Source organism: Cryptomeria japonica, unplaced genomic scaffold, assembly GCF_030272615.1.
Source record: "Cryptomeria japonica unplaced genomic scaffold, Sugi_1.0 HiC_scaffold_52, whole genome shotgun sequence".
Classification (NCBI taxonomy): domain Eukaryota; kingdom Viridiplantae; phylum Streptophyta; class Pinopsida; order Cupressales; family Cupressaceae; genus Cryptomeria; species Cryptomeria japonica.
This window is the reverse complement of record NW_026728874.1, coordinates 370,001-387,500: the sequence shown is the minus strand read 5'-3', so window position 1 is coordinate 387,500 and position 17,500 is coordinate 370,001. Positions and strand designations below refer to the sequence as shown.

The 17,500-nt window shown below is 59.8% G+C and overlaps 1 non-coding gene across 1 annotated transcript; it reads left to right on the top strand.

Moving 5' to 3' along the window:
* The first annotated feature begins 13,034 nt into the window (after positions 1-13,034).
* LOC131862864 (5S ribosomal RNA) lies at positions 13,035-13,153 on the top strand. Its single transcript, XR_009361800.1, has one exon. It is a non-coding gene; the product is annotated as a 5S ribosomal RNA (ribosomal RNA).
* Positions 13,154-17,500: the final 4,347 nt, after the last annotated feature.

Sequence of the window (17,500 nt, the reverse complement as noted above, 5' to 3'; positions counted from 1 at the left end):
CCAGCCTGAACAATTCCCCTCTCGAAGGAAGGCCTCGGCCTTAATCGTCCACGACAAACAGCTCGACGAGGCATGAAGCACCCACGGGAGCCGGAGCATGACGATGCAGAGTCTCGGTTCACAGGAGCCTGGGAAGAACATCCCGTACGGAACCCTTTACCCGAAAACATCCGAACCGCACATGCTCGCGACAGTCCTGCCGTTAGAGAATGCACCGTGCACGCGACCGAGTAAGGCCACTCAGAGACATCCATTTCCCAGGTATATGCCCCCTACGCACTTTTGGTGGCGCAACTCGCACGAACAGTCCCACCTCGACCCCGTAAACAAGCTTTTTTGCCTCGAAGAGTTCGTCGGAGACGAAGAAGCAACCTTCAGTGCAAACGTAGCACTCTTTTGTGCAACCGCCCAAACAACGCCCCCTCTACCCTCTGTCGAAACACTCGGCATTGCTGCTCCCTAAGGTGAGCTTCTCCTCATAGGCAATTCCGCTCTTATCCGGTCACGTTTGTGTGCCCGAATTTCGCAAGGCAACCTCCATGGGACATGGAAAAGACTCGAGAAGAGAGCTCGCTCACGGGAGAGAGAAGCCAAGGAGACCACGAGAGTGCTGAGAGTGGGACAGCGCTGAATAGGCGGGAGAAGCCTGCGCGTATAAACGGAGATATATATCCAATTGCAACGAAGGAACGTGCCAAAGATCGAGAACAATGGCAGAAATGCTAGTAACGTGCACTTCGGGACCAACGCATCACCGGAAGACAACCGCCAAACATCGAAAGAGTCGCGATGCTCCGCAACCTACGTGCAAAGCGGTCGCACACCGGGTAAGGGAGTGAGAGCCCCAAACATAGCTGGGCGAGGCGCTCACTCCGCTCTTTAATATCTCGTTAATACCGCCAAGGAAATGGCACAAGCACACACACACAAGCATCCTCGGAAGAGGACAGTTCGAGTGACAGGTCAAATCCAAGAGTTCCGAAGACTACCTCCAGGAACAATCGGGAACAAGACCGATTACAAGTCGTCGAGTCTGTTACTGGGCGAACACGAGATGCGCACAGGAAATCGATCAGCCCTCACAATGGCCCAAGGCCAGAGATCGGACTGCTACGATTTACCCCAACAATCATCGTGCCACTCTTCGCAGAGAGGTGATAGACGCCAACGAGCCCGCGCATAGCAATCGAGGTGTAAAAAGGGCGTTGAAGGCAGGAAGCCTGGACGAAAGAGGCTACGAGGTCACCTCGAAGCGGTCTAAGAATCGGGCGCACTTGGGGCGACTACCAGTGCCAACCCCTTATCCCGCGGTGCGTCCGACACACAGAAATTTCCAAGGCGGCCAAGGAGCCTCCCCGCATAGCAATCGGGGTGTGAGGTTACGGATGCAGCATTGATAGCAATCGAGGTGTGAGGCGAAGGATGCAGAAGTGAGAGCCGAGGGATGTAGCAGAGATAGCAATCGGGGTGTGTGATGCAGAAGAGATAGCAATCGAGGTGTGCGGTGGGAAGGGCCCAGCAGCCAGAATGCATGAAGCGACGGATGAAGCAGTGATGACAACCGGGCTGTGAGGAGAGGAGGGATGCAGCCAAGAAAGCAATCAGGGCTCGAGGCAAGGGATGCATCAAGGATAGCAATCATGTTGTGAGGCGAGATTCCAAAGGCTAAACGTGAGAGGCTGCAGGGTCGACTCAGAGAGGTCTATGCATGTGAGAGGCTGAAAGCAAGGTCGACTCGGAGCGGTCTATGCATCGGGCGCGCTTGGGGCGACTACCAGTGCCAACCCCTTATCCCGCGACGCGTCCGACAAAGAGAACGTTCCAAGGCGGCAGAGGAGGTTACCAGCCGAAGGATGCAGTAGCAATAACAGGTATAGTTCCGCGGCGGCCGAGAAGACTCACCGCATAGGAATCGGGATGCGAGGCGAGGGATGCGGCGGGAAGGCCCCGACGGCTAAACGGAAGAGGCTGCAGGGCCGCCTCGGAATGGTCCAAGCATCGGATGCGATTGGGACGACTACCAGTGCCAACCCCTTATCCCGCGATGCGTCCGATACACAGATAGTTCCAAGGCGGCCGAGGAGCCTCACCGCATATCAATCGGGGTGCGAGGCGAGGGATGGGGCGGGAAGGCCCCAACGGCTAGACGGAAGAGGCTTCAGGGCCACCTCGGAATGGTCCAAGCATCGGACGCGCTTGGGGCGACTGCCAGTGCCAACCCCTTATCCCGCGATGCGTCCGATACACAGATGGTTCCAAGGCGGCCGAGGAGCCTCACCGCATAGCAATCGGGGGTGCGAGGCGAGGGATGGGGCGGGAAGGCCCCAACGGCTAGACGGAAGAGGCTTCAGGGCCGCCTAGGAATGGTCCAAGCATCGGACACGCTTGGGGCGACTACCAGTGACAGCCCCCTATCCCGCGATGCGTCCGATACGAAGATGGTTCCAAGGCGGCCGAGGAGCCTCACCGCATAGCAATCGGGGTGCGAGGTGGGGGATGCGGCGAGATGGCCCCAACGGCTAGACGGAAGAGGCCACAGGGCCGCGTCGGAATAGTCCAAGCATCGGACGCGCTTGGGGCGACTACCAGTGACAACCCCTTATCCCGCGATGCGTCCGATACGAAGATAGTTCCAAGGCGGCCGAGGAGCCTCACCGCATAGCAATCGGGGTGCGAGGTGGGGGATGCGGCGAGATGGCCCCAACGGCTAGACGGAAGAGGCTGCAGGGCCGCCTCGGAATAGTCCAAGCATCGGACGCGCTTGGGGCCACTACCAGTGACAACCCCTTATCCCGCAATGCGTCCGATACGAAGATAGTTCCAAGGCGGCCGAAGAGCCTCACCGCATAGCAATCGGGGTGCGAGGTGGGGGATGCGGCGAGATGGCCCCAACGGCTAGACGGAAGAGGCCACAGGGCCGCCTCGGAATAGTCCAAGCATCGGACGCGCTTGGGGCGACTACCAGTGACAACCCCTTATCCCGCGATGCGTCCGATACGAAGATAGTTCCCAGGCGGCCGAGGAGCCTCACCGCATAGCAATCGGGGTGCGAGGCGAGGGATGCGGCGAGATGGCCCCAAAGGCTAGACGGAAGAGGCTGCAGGGCTGCCTCGGAATAGTCCAAGCATCGGACGCGCTTGGGGCGACTACCACTGCCAACCCCTTATCCCGCGATGCGTCCGATACACAGATAGTTCCGAGGCGGCCGAGGAGGTGGGGGATGCAGCGAGATGGCCCCAACGGCTAGACGGAAGAGGCTGCAGGGCCGCCTCGGAATAGTCCAAGCATCGGACGCGCTTGGGGCGACTACCAGTGACAACCCCTTATCCCGCGATGCGTCCGATACACAGATAGTTCCGAGGCGGCCAAGGAGCCTCACCGCATAGCAATCGTGGTGCGAGGTGGGGGATGCGGCGAGATGGCCCCAACGGCTAGACGGAAGAGGCTGCAGGGCCGCCTCGGAATGGTCCAAGCATCGGATGCGCTTGGGGCGACTACCACTGCCAACCCCTTATCCCGCGATGCGTCCGATACACAGATAGTTCCAAGGCGGCCGAGGAGCCTCACAGCATAGCAATCAGGGTGCGAGGCGAGGGATGCGGCGAGAAAGCCCCAACGGCTAGAGGGAAGAGGCTTCAGGTCCGCCTCGGAATGGTCCAAGCATCGGACGCGCTTGGGGCGACTACCAGTGACAACCCCTTATCCCGCGACGCGTCCGATACACAGATAGTTCCAAGGCGGCCGAGGAGCCTCACCGCATAGCAATCGGGGTGCGAGGCGAGGGATGCGGCGAGAAGGACCCAACGGCTACACGGAAGAGGCTTCGGGGCCGCCTCGGAATGGTCCAAGCATCGGACGCGCTTGGGGCGACTACCAGTGACAACCCCTTATCCCGCGACGCGTCCGATACACAGATAGTTCCAAGGCGGCCGAGGAGCCTCACCGCATAGCAATCGGGGTGCGAGGCGAGGGATGCGGCGAGAAGGACCCAACGGCTACACGGAAGAGGCTTCGGGGCCGCCTCGGAATGGTCCAAGCATCGGACGCGCTTGGGGCGACTACCAGTGACAACCCCTTATCCCGCGACGCGTCCGATACACAGATAGTTCCAAGGCGGCCGAGGAGCCTCACCGCATAGCAATCGGGGTGCGAGGCGAGGGATGCGGCGAGAAGGACCCAACGGCTAGACGGAAGAGGCTTCGGGTCCGCCTCGGAATGGTCCAAGCATCGGACGCGCTTGGGGCGACTACCAGTGACAACCCCTTATCCCGCGACGCGTCCGATACACAGATAGTTCCAAGGCGGCCGAGGAGCCTCACCGCATAGCAATCGGGGTGCGAGGCGAGGGATGCGGCGAGAAGGACCCAACGGCTAGACGGAAGAGGCTTCGGGTCCGCCTCGGAATGGTCCAAGCATCGGACGCGCTTGGGGCGACTACCAGTGACAACCCCTTATCCCGCGACGCGTCCGATACACAGATAGTTCCAAGGCGGCCGAGGAGCCTCACCGCATAGCAATCGGGGTGCGAGGCGAGGGATGCGGCGAGAAGGACCCAACGGCTAGACGGAAGAGGCTTCGGGTCCGCCTCGGAATGGTCCAAGCATCGGACGCGCTTGGGGCGACTACCAGTGACAACCCCTTATCCCGCGACGCGTCCGATACACAGATAGTTCCGAGGCGGCCGAGGAGCCTCACCGCATAGCAATCGGGGTGCGAGGCGAAGGATGCGGCGAGAAGGACCCAACGGCTAGACGGAAGAGGCTTCGGGTCCGCCTCGGAATGGTCTAAGCATCGGACGCGCTTGGGGCGACTACCAGTGACAACCCCTTATCCCGCGACGCGTCCGATACACAGATAGTTCCAAGGCGGCCGAGGAGCCTCACCGCATAGCAATCGGGGTGCGAGGCGAGGGATGCGGCGAGAAGGACCCAACGGCTAGACGGAAGAGGCTTCAGGGCCGCCTCGGAATGGTCCAAGCATCGAACGCGCTTGGGGCGACTACCAGTGACAACCCCTTATCCCGCGACGCGTCCGATACACAGATAGTTCCGAGGCGGCCGAGGAGCCTCACCGCATAGCAATCGGGGTGCGAGGCGAGGGATGCGGCGAGAAGGACCCAACGGCTAGACGGAAGAGGCTTCAGGGCCGCCTCGGAATGGTCCAAGCATCGGACGCGCTTGGGGCGACTACCAGTGACAACCCCTTATCCCGCGACGCGTCCGATACACAGATAGTTCCGAGGCGGCCGAGGAGCCTCACCGCATAGCAATCGGGGTGCGAGGCGAGGGATGCGGCGAGAAGGACCCAACGGCTAGACGGAAGAGGCTTCAGGGCCGCCTCGGAATGGTCCAAGCATCGGACGCGCTTGGGGCGACTACCAATGACAACCCCTTATCCCGCGACGCGTCCGATACACAGATAGTTCCGAGGCGGCCGAGGAGCCTCACCGCATAGCAATCGGGGTGCGAGGCGAGGGATGCGGCGAGAAGGACCCAACGGCTAGACGGAAGAGGCTTCAGGGCCGCCTCGGAATGGTCCAAGCATCGGACGCGCTTGGGGCGACTACCAGTGACAACCCCTTATCCCGCGACGCGTCCGATACACAGATAGTTCCGAGGCGGCCGAGGAGCCTCACCGCATAGCAATCGGGGTGCGAGGCGAGGGATGCGGCGAGAAGGACCCAACGGCTAGACGGAAGAGGCTTCAGGGCCGCCTCGGAATGGTCCAAGCATCGGACGCGCTTGGGGCGACTACCGTTGCCAACCCCTTATCCCGCGATGCGTCTGATACACAGATAGTTCCGAGGCGGCCGAGGAGCCTCACCGCATAGCAATCGGGTTGCGAGGCAGATTATTGGGAAGGGAACCCCCTGGGATGCGGCTCAAGCAGTGCCCAAAGGGACTGGAATGCGGAATCACATCGAGAGACCCAAATGCTATACGAGGGCTCAAATCGAATTATCGATTTGGCCACGACATGGACGCATCGGAACGACTACCTTTGCCGAACCACTCGCAATTGCATCCATACCGAAACCAATAGACATTTCCGTTAGAGCCCTCGCATAGCATTCGGGAATCTCGCATGCCCCTCTAAATCGACCAATGCTGGCGCTCAATGAAAATCCGAGCGCTACCACCGTTCGAGCGCCAGCATTGGTCGAGTTAGAGGGGCACGGGGGAGAATGCTCCAGTCAACACCTCCCCTATATAAGTTATTTGTCCGATTCTCGCACAACCGTAGTCTGCCTCGTCGAATCAAACAACGGTCCCAGATTCCGACTTCCGTTCCGTAGAGACCCAAAAGCTAGATGGAGGCTCGCAAGAAAGAGAGTCGGCGCATAGCAATCGGGTTTCTCGAACGTTTAGGGACCGAGCTCACTTGCGGATAGGGCAAAATCCGCCAAGCAACCCAAAAGCTAGACGGGGGCTCGAATCGAATCGCCTAGGCGGCCACAACAACGACGTGTTGGATCGACTACCAGTGCCAAACCATTCAGCAAGACTAGTCTGTGTCGAGGCCGGATAGAGATTCTCAGAGAGCGCCCGCATAGCATTTAGGAGACCTGCCGCGTCCCTCACACTCGACAAATGGTGGTGCACGTTTATAAATCCGAGCGATCCCAACCCTTTCAAGCACCAACATCGGTCGAGATAGAGGGGCACGGAGGGGGCTGCGTGAGACAACACAGTCCCCTATATAAGTTATTTGTTCGATTCTCACACATCCGAAGAATGGTCATCAAATCGGACAACAGCCCAAACTTCCGACTTCCGTCCCAGAAAGCCCAAGAGCTATCTAAAACGTTCATGGCCGGAACTCGATCGCGGCTATACCAGTCCGCCAAGCAACCCAAAAGCTAGACTGGAGCTCTAGTCGAATCACCTCTGTGGCCATTGCAAGGACGTGTTGGAGCGACTACCATTGCCGAACCATTCCGCAGGTCGAGTCCATACCAAGGCCGCATAGAGATTCACGATGAGCTCCTGCATAGCAATCAGGAGACTTGCCGTGTCCATCACAATCGATAAATCCTGGTGCAAGATTTTTGCATCCGAGCGCTCCAACCAGTCGAGCACCAGCATCAATCGACATAAACGGGCACGGGGGGAGGATGCTCGAGAACACTACCTCCCCTATATAAGTTATTTGTCCGATTCTCAAGCAGCCGAAGTCTGGTCATCGAATCGGGTCAAAGACCACAACTTCCGACTTTACCCACAATGCAAGTCATCGAATCGAACATCGGCCCCCGAGTCGGACTCCATGCGTATGTCAGGTCATCGGACCCAAATTCCGCCTTCCTGCGCATGGCGGGCCATCAATATCAACTCGGTCATCGGACCCAAACTCCGCCTTTTTGCGTATGGCACGCCTTCAAATCGGTCATCGGACCCAAATTCCGCCTTCCTGTGCATGGCGGGCCATCAACATCAACTCGGTCATCGGACCCAAATTCCGCCTTTCTGCGCATGGCACGCCATCAACTCGGTCATCGGACCCAAATTCCGCCTTCCTGCGCATGGCAGGTCATCGGACACAAATTCAGACCTCGCCAATATGCCTACGTATCGAATCGGTCATCGGACCCAACTTCCGACTTCATCCATACTGTAGGGTCTTTGAGGTTGGCGCGGTGCGCTCAACCCAGGGAGTCGACCCATCGAAGCATACACCTCCCCTATATAAGCTATTTGTCCGATTCCCACACCTGTGTAGTTTGCACCTCTGACCAGGACATCGACCCCAACTTCCGAACTCGACTGCAACGACGGCACCAGCGCCTTGGTGCGCACCTTGCGACGCACAGTCCCAACATTCGCCTTCCTGCACATGGCAGGTCATCGGACCCAAATTCCGACCTCGCGAGTATGCCTACATATCGAATCGGTCATCGGACCCAACTTCCGACTTCATCCATACCGTAGGGTCTTTGAGGTTGGCGCGGTGCGCTCAACCCGGGGAGTCGACCCAACGAAGCATACACCTCCCCTATATAAGCTATTTGTCCGATTCCCACACCTGTGTAGTTTGCACCTCCGATCAAGACATCGACCCCAACTTCCGAACTCGCCTCCAACGACCGAACCAGCGCCTTGGTGCGCACCTTGCAACGCACAGTGCCAACATTCGCCTTCCTGCACGTGGCAGGTCATCGGACCCAAATTCCGACCTCGCGAGTATGCCTACATATCGAATCGGTCATCGGACCCAACTTCCGACTTCATCCATACCGTAGGGTCTTTGAGGTTGGCGCGGTGCGCTCAACCCGGGGAGTCGACCCAACGAAGCATACACCTCCCCTATATAAGCTATTTGTCCGATTCCCACACCTGTGTAGCTTGCACCTCCGATCAGGACATCGACCCCAACTTCCGAACTCGACTAAAAAGACCGCACCAGCGCCTTGGTGTGCACCTTGCAACGCACAGTGTCAACATTCGCCTTCCTGCACATGGCAGGTCATCGGACCCAAATTCCGACCTCATGAGCATACCTACTAATCGAATTGGTCATCGGACCCAACTTCCGACTTCATCCATACCGTAGGGTCTTTGAGGTTGGCGCGGTGCGCTCAACCTGGGGAGTCGACCCATCGAAGCATACACCTCCCCTATATAAGCTATTTGTCCGATTCCGACACCTGTGTAGTTTGCACCTCCGCTCAGGACATCGACCCCAACTTCCGAACTCGCCTGCAACGACCGAACCAGCGCCTTGGTGCGCACCAAAAGTGCGCACTTTTGGAGGGCACTTTTGTGCGCTCCAAAGGTGCGCACTTTTGGAGGGCACTTTTCTGCGCTCCAAAGGTGCGCACTTTTGGAGGGCACTTTTTGGAGGGCACTTTTCTGCGCTCCAAAGGTGCGCACTTTTGGAGGGCACTTTTTGGAGGGCACTTTTCTGCGCTCCAAAGGTGCGCACTTTTGGAGGGCACTTTTTGGAGGGCACTTTTCTGCGCTCCAAAGGTGCGCACTTTTGGAGGGCACTTTTTGGAGGGCACTTTTCTGCGCTCCAAAGGTGCGCACTTTTGGAGGGCACTTTTTGGAGGGCACTTTTCTGCGCTCCAAAGGTGCGCACTTTTGGAGGGCACTTTTCTGCGCTCCAAAGGTGCGCACTTTTGGAGGGCACTTTTTGGAGGGCACTTTTCTGCGCTCCAAAGGTGCGCACTTTTGGAGGGCACTTTTCTGCGCTCCAAAGGTGCGCACTTTTGGAGGGCACTTTTTGGAGGGCACTTTTCTGCGCTCCAAAGGTGCGCACTTTTGGAGGGCACTTTTGTGCACTCCAAAGGTGCGCACTTTTGGAGGGCACTTTTCCTGTGCTCCAAAGGTGCACACCTAGGTGAGCACCTTCGACCACACCTTGTAGCACACCAAACTCTGACTTTCGACTTCATCCGCAATGCAGGGTCTTTGAGGTTGGCGCAATGCGCACAACCAGGGGAGTCGACCCATCAAACCCAACACCTCCCCTATATAAGCTATTTGTCTGATTCTCATACATGCGTAGCCTGCAGGAGCAATTAGGACATCGACCCCAACTTTCGGCTTCTAAACGAAAACAAGGTCTTTGAGGTTGGTGTAATGCGAACAACTAGGGGAGTCAACCCATCAAACCCAACACCTCCCCTATATAAGCTATTTGTCTGATTCTCATACATGTGTAGTCTACAGGAGCAATTAGGACATCGACCCCAACTTTTGACTTCTTAACGAAAACAAGGTCTTTGAGGTTGACGTAATGCGCACAACCAGGGGAGTCGACCCATCAAACCCAACACCTCCCCTATATAAGCTATTTGTCCGATTCTCATACATGTGTAGCCTGCAGGAGCCATTAGGACATTGACCCCAACTTTTGACTTCTTAACGAAAACAAGGTCTTTGAGGTTGGCGTAATGCGCACAACCAAGGGAGTTGACCCATCAAACCCAACACCTCCCCTATATAAGCTATTTGTCTGATTCTCATACATGTGTAGCCTGCAACAACGATTAGGACATCCACCCCAACTTCTGAATTCGTCTGCGTTGACCGCACCAAAGGTGCACGCCTTGGTGCTCACCAAAATCCGACTTCCGACTTCTTCTGCTATGCGGGGTCTTTGAGGTTGGCGCAGTGCGCACAACCAGGGGAGTCAACCCACCGAATGCAACACCTCCCCTATATAAGCTATTTGTCTGATTCTCATACATGCGTAGACTGCAGCAATGATTAGGACATCCACCCCAACTTTTGACTTCTTAAACAAGACAGGGTCTTTGAAGTTGGTGCAGTGCACACAACCAGGGGAGTCGACCCATCAAACGCAACACCTCCCCTATATAAAGCTATTTGTCCGATTCTCATACGTGTAGTCGGCAGCAGCGATTAGGACATCGACCCCAACTTCCGAATTCGTTTGCATTGACCGCACCAAAGGTGCACGCCTTGGTGTGCACCCTGGAGTGCACTTTGGTGCTCACCTCGGTGCACACTTTGGTGTGCACCTCGGTGTGCACCAAAGGTGCGCACCTTGGAGCGCACCAAAGGTGTACACTTTGGAGCGCACCACATAGGGTCTTTGAGAGGTTGGCGCAGTGCGCACACCAAGGTGGGTGTTGAGGTGCGTGCCGAGGTGGGTGGGTGCTAGGGTGCGCTCCATGGTGGGTGCCAGGGTGGGTGCGTGCTAGGGTGGATTCCAAAGAGGGTCATAGGGTGGGTGCCAAGGTGGGTTGGTGATATAGTGGGTTCAAAGGTGGGTACTAGGGTGGGTTCCAAGGTGGGTCACAAGTTGGGTGCCAGGATGCGTGGGTGTTAGGTTGGGTGCCAAGGTGGGCTCCTGCGTGGGTGGGTGCTAGGGTGGGTTTCAAGGTGGACGCGAGGGCGGGTGCCAAGGTGGGTAACAAGTTGGGTGTTAGGATGGGTGAGTGCTAGAGTGGGTGCCAAGGTGGGTGGGTGCTAAGGTGGATGCCAAGGTGGTTCACAGGGTGGGTGGGTTCTAGGGTGAGTTCCAAGGTGGGTCACAGGTTCAGTGCTAGGGTGGGTGTCAAGGCGGGTGTCGAGGTGCCTGGGTGCTAGGGTGTGGATGCCAATGTGGGTCATAGGGTGGGTACTAGGGTGGGCTGCAATGTGGGTGCCAAGGTGGGTAACATGCTCGGTGGGTTCTAAATTGGGTGCCAGGGTGGGTGTGCACCCACCTTGCCCGAGGTGGGTGCCAAGGTGCCAGTGTGGGTGGGTGCTAAGGTGGATGCCAAGGTGGGTGAGAAGGTGGGTGATAGGTTGAGTGGTAGGATGGGTGGGTGCCAAGATGGGTCACAGGGTGGGTGCAAGGGTGGGTAGGTGCTAGGGTTGGTGTCAGGGTGGGTGGGTGCTAGGTTGGGTTCCAAGGTGGGTGCGAGGGTGAGTGTCAAGGTGGGTCACAGGTTAGGTGCTAGGATGGGTGAGTGCTAGGGTGCAAAGGTGCCAGGGTGGGTGCTAGGATGGGTCGATGCTAGGGTGAGTGGCAAGGTGGGTCCACAAGTGTCAAGGTGGGTGCCGAGGTGGGTGCCAAGTCGGCGACTGCTATGGTGGATGCCAAGGTGGGTCACGGGGTGGGTGCCAAGTTGCTAGGTTGGGTTCCAAGGTGGGTGCCAACGTGGGTGCTAGGGTGCGTGGGTTAAAGGGTGTGTCACAACGTGGGTGCCAGGATGGGTGCGCACCCACACTGGCCAAGACGGGTGCGGGTGCAAGGTTGGGTTCCAAGCCCGGTCACAGGCTGGGTGCTAGGATGGGTGGGTGCCAAGGTGGGCACCAGGGTGGGTGCACCCACCCTGGCCAAGGTGGGTCACGGGGTGGGTCCTAGGGTGGGTAACGGGGTGGGTACTAAGGTGCGTGCCAAGGTGGGTCATAGGGTGGGTGCCAAGGTGGGCACCAGGGTGGGTGTGCACCAACCCTAGCCAGGGTAGGTCACGGGGTGGTTGTCGGGGTGGGCGTCAAGGAGCCAAGGTGGGTGGCAAGTAGCCAAGTTGCGTGCCAAGGTGGGTGTCGGGGTGGGTGCCAAGGATCCAAGGTGGGTGCCAAGGAACCAAGGTGGGTGTCTGGGTGGGTGCCGAGGTGGGAGCCAGGGTGGGTCCCAAGGTGAGTGCAAAGGTGGGTGCCAGGGTCAAGGTGAGTGCCAATGTGGGTTCCAAGGTGCCAGGGTCAGGGTGAGTGCCAATGTGGGTTCAAAGGTGCTAAGTTGGGTGCGAGGTTGGGTGCGAGGGTGGGTGGGTGCCAAGGTGTGCTAGGTGGAAGCCCGGGTGGGTCGGCATCCCATGGGTGTCGAGTTGGGTGCCTGATGGGTGCTTCTTGTCAAGTTTTAGTCGTCGGGACTCATTTCGAGCCTTAGAGGTCGTTTCTTGTCCGGTTGCCCTGTCTTCGACCTGGGAACCCAATTTTGGTCCTCGGGTCCCATTTTTTTTTGTCTCGCATCCCACTTTTGGCCTGTGGCCTTTTCGGGGTCGATTCTCGTTTTGGGCATCAGAGCATGTTTCTTCTCCTAAAACCCAATATTTGTTTATTAAGTCTCGGAACACATTTTTGTTCTCGTGGACCCATCATGGGTCTTGGAACGCATTTGTGGTCCTTGGGTCCCATTTTGCATCCCGAAACTTGTGTTTTGGTGCTTGATCCCTATTTTGGGTGCCCACCTTGCACCAAGTGCGCACCCGGGGCAAACCGAGCGCCTTGGTGCACCGGGGCAAGATCGAGCGTGCACCCGAGGCGCCCCGAACATGCACCAAGGTGCACTCGGCCCACATGTGAGCGCAGGTCGTTGCGCCCGAGGTGGTGTGTGGGCACCGCGTTGCAGACGGGACACTGCACGCACACGACGCCCCCTCCAGGTGCACGCACGTAGGCCGGGCCGGGTGCACACCCGACGCCCTAGCAAGGTGCGCGCACCCGGGCAGGGCTCACACTTGGCGAACGGGGCGCACTTCGCGAGGGAGGGTGTGCACCTCGACGGGGGTGGGTGGCCGGGGTGGATTCGCACGTGGGTCGCGGTTTGCTAAGTACACACTGCGACAAGCTCATAACGGGTGCGATCATACCAGCGTTAGTGCACCGGATCCCATCAGAACTCCGCAGTTAAGCGCGCTTGGGCCGGAGTAGTACTGGGATGGGTGACCTCCCGGGAAGTCCCGGTGTTGCACCCTTTTTTAGTTTTTCGCCGGGCGTCGCAATGCTATTTGAATAAACCTTTTGCCCGTTTGCGTTCTCGTCGGGGCCGGGCCGGGCCGGGGTGCGCTGCCCGCACTACCGCGCGCGCGCGGGGGCGACACCGAGCGCGCACCCGAGGCGCCCCGAGCACACAGGCCACGGTGCAACCCGGGCGTTGTGCGCGCACCCCGGTGCGCCCGAGGTGCTGCGCGCGCACCCAGGTGAAATCGGTGTGCACCTCGGCCAGTGCGCGCTCGGTCGAGTCGCGCACGTTGGCCAAGGTGCACGGTGATGTTTCTTACTCTAAGGTTCCGCACCAGACGCCCGGGACAGGTGAGCGAAGCTGGGCGGGGCCGGGTGCGCGGCCGGGGCAGGTGCACGCAGCTGGAGAGAGCTTTGGAGCACACTTCGGAGCGCACCAATGATGCGCTCCATTCAAAAGTTTCCTGAAAAGGCAAAAAAAGTTGAGATTATAGAATTTCCCACTTGAGAGATTGTAAAAAAAAAAAATTTAAAATGAAGGAAACGCGGGTGCCAAGGTTGTGCGCAGCCCAGCCAAGGTGTGCGCACCAAGGCGCCCACCCTGGCGAAGGTGCACGCAAGGTGCGCACCCGAGGCAAACCGGACAATTAACCCAACTTTCGACTTCGCGCGCACCTTGGAGCGCACTTCGGAGCGCTCCTTGGTGCGCACCAATCTTGGGCACCTCGGAGTGCACCATGGCGCCCACCAAGGTGCGCACCCGGGGCAAACCGAGCTCCGACTTCGTGCGCACCTTGGAGCGCACGAAAGGTGCGCACCATGGCGCCCACCAAGGTGCGCAGCCCAGCCAAGGCGTGCGCATCAAGGTGCGCACCCTGGCGAAGGTGCGCACCCGGGGCAAACCGAGCTCCGACTTCGTGCGCACCTTGGAGCGCACAAAAGGTGCGCAACCCAGCCAAGGTGTGCGCACCCCGGTCAAACCGAGCTCCGAATCGTGCGCACCAGAGGTGCACGCCATCGTGCGCACCTTGGAGCACACTTCGGAGCCCTCCTTGGTGCGCGCCGATGTTGCGCACCTCGGAGCGCACCCGGGGAAAACAATGCAATTAACCCGACTTTCGACTTCGTGGGCACCTCGGAGCGCTCTCGGGTTCGCACCTCGGAGCACACCGAGGTGCCCACCCTGGCGAAGGTGCACGCGAGGTGCGCACCCGGGGCAAACCGGGCTCCGACTTCGTGCACGCCGCACCTTGGAGCACACTTCGGAGCGCTCCTTGGTGCGCACCAGGGCGCGCAACCCAGCCGAGGTGCCCACCCCGGCGAAGGTGCACGCGAGGTGCGCACCCGGGGCAAACCGGGCTCCGACTTCGTGCACGCCATGGTGCCCACCGCGGCGAAGGTGCACGCGAGGTGCGCACCCGGGGCAAACCGGGCTCCGACTTCGTGCACGCCGCACCTTGGAGCACACTTCGGAGCGCTCCTTGGTGCGCACCATGGTGCCCACCAGGGCGCGCAACCCCGCCGAAGGTGCACGCGAGGTGCGCACCCGGGGCAAACCGGGCTCCGACTTCGTGCACGCCGCACCTTGGAGCACACTTCGGAGCGCTCCTTGGTGCGCACCATGGTGCCCACCAGGGCGCGCAACCCCGCCGAAGGTGCACGCGAGGTGCGCACCCGGGGCAAACCGGGCTCCGACTTCGTGCACGCCATGGTGCGCACCGCGGCGAAGGTGCGCACCCGGGGCAAACCGGGCTCCGACTTCGTGCACGCCGCACCTTGGAGCACACTTCGGAGCGCTCCTTGGTGCGCACCAGGGCGCGCAACCCAGCCGAGGTGCCCACCCCGGCGAAGGTGCACGCGAGGTGCGTACCCGGGGCAAACCGGGCTCCGACTTCGTGCACGCCGCACCTTGGAGCACACTTCGGAGCGCTCCTTGGTGCGCACCATGGTGCCCACCAGGCCCGCGCAACCCAGCCAAGGTGTGCGCACCAAGGTGCACGCGAGGTGCGCACCCGGGGCAAACCGGGGTCCGACTTCGTGCACGCCGCACCTTGGAGCACACATCGGGGCGCTCCCGGGTTCGCACCGGCGTTGCGCACCGTGGTGGGCACCTCGGAGCACACCAAGGTGGGCAGCGAGGTGCGCACCTTTGATGCGATGCCTTCACTAATTTCCATAAAAGGCAAAAAAAAAACGAGATTTTAAAATTTCCGTTTTGAAAGATAGTGAGAAAAAGGGAATGCTGGTGCCATCTTGAGCCCGCCCTGGTGCGCAGCCCAGCCAAGGTGTGCGCACCAAGGTGCCCACCCTGGCGAAGGTGCGCGCGCCGGGCAATTAACCCAACTTCCAACTTCGCGCGCGCCAGGGTGGGAGCGCACCCAACAACCGGGCCTGGGAAGAGCCAATGCGAGAAACCCCACCAAACGCTCTGACAAAAAAAGAGGGGGCGCTCCAGTAACCCCGCTTCGGAGCGCACCCTGGGCAAACCCAGCCAAGGTGCCCACCCCGGCCAAGGTGCAGGCGAGGTGCGCACCCGGGGCAAACCGGGCTCCGACAACGTGCACGCCGCACCTTGGAGCACACTTCGTAGCGCTCCCGGGTGCGCACCTCAGAGCACACCAAGGTGGGCAGCGAGGTGCGCACCTTTGATGCGCTGCCTTCACTAATTTCCAGAAAAGGCAAAAAAAAAAAGGAGATTTTAAAATTTCCGTTTTGAAAGATAGTGAAAAAAACGGAACGCGCGTGCCATCTTGAGCCCGCCCTGGTGCGCAGCCCAGGTAAGGTGCCCACCCTGGCAAAGGTGCGCACCCGGGCAATTAACCCTACTTCCGACTTCGTGCGCGCCAGGGTGGCAACCGGGCCTCGGAAGAGCCAATGCGAGAAACCCCACCAAACGCTCCGACAAAAAAAGAGGCGGCGCTCCAATAACCCCGCTTCGGAGCGCAGCCGGGGCAAACCCAGCCAAGGTGCCCACCCCGACGAAGGTGCACGCGAGGTGCGCACCCGGGGCAAACCGGGCTCCGACAACGTGCACGCAGCACCTTGGAGCACACTTCGAAGCACTCCCGGGTGCCCACCGGCGTTGCGCACCGTGGTGGGCAGCGAGGTGCGCACCTTTGATGCGCTGCCTTCACTAATTTCCAGAAAAAGGCAAAAAAAAATGAGATTTTAAAATTTCCGTTTTGAAAGATAGTGAAAAAAAAGGAACGCGGGTGCCATCTTGAGCCCGCCCTGGTGCGCAGCCCAGGCAAGGCATGCGCACCAAGGTGCCCACCCGAGGTGCACACCCGGGGCAAACCGGGCTCCGACTTCGTGCAGGCCGCACCTTGGAGCACACTTCGGAGCGCTCCTTGGTGCGCACCATGGTGCCCACCAGGGCGCGCAACCCAGCCAAGGTCTGCACACCAAGGTGCCCACCCCGGCGAAGGTGCACGCGAGGTGCGCACCCGGGGCAAACCGGGCTCCGACTTCGTGCACGCCATGGTGCCCACCGCGGCGAAGGTGCACGCGAGGTGCGCACCCGGGGCAAACCGGGCTCCGACTTCGTGCACGCCGCACCTTGGAGCACACTTCGGAGCGCTCCTTGGTGCGCACCATGGTGCCCACCAGGGCGCGCAACCCAGCCAAGGTGTGCGCACCAAGGTGCACGCGAGGTGCGCACCCGGGGCAAACCGGGGTCCGACTTCGTGCACGCCGCACCTTGGAGCACACATCGGAGCGCTCCCAGGTTCGCACCAGCGTTGCGCACCTTTGATGCGCTGCCTTCACTAATTTCCAGAAAAGCAAAAAAAAAAACGAGATTTTAAAATTTCCGTTCTGAAAGATAGTGAAAAAAACGGAACGCGGGGTGCCATCTTGAGCCCTTCCTGGTGCGCAGCCCAGGCAAGTTGTGCGCACCAAGGTGCCCACCCTGGCGGAGGTGCGCGCCCGGGGCAATCCGGGCTCCGACTTCGTGCACTGCATGGTGGCCCACCAAGGCGCGCAACCCAGCCAAGGTGCCCACCGCAGCGAAGGTGCACGCGAGGTGCGCACCCGAGGTGCACACCCGGGGCAAACCGGGCTCCGACTTCGTGCACGCCGCACCTTGGAGCACACTTCAGAGCGCTCCTTGGTGCGCACCAGGGCGCGCAACCCAACCAAGGTCTGCACACCAAGGTGCTCACCCCGGCGAAGGTGCACGCGAGGTGCGCACCCGGGGCAAACCGGGCTCGGACTTCGTGCACGCCGCACCTTGGAGCACACATCGGGAGCGCTCCCGGGTTCGCACCAGCATTGCGCACCTTTGATGCGCTCCAATAACCCCACTTCGGAGCGCACCAGAAACCCCACTGGACGCTTGGGCAAAAATGTAATGCGCACCC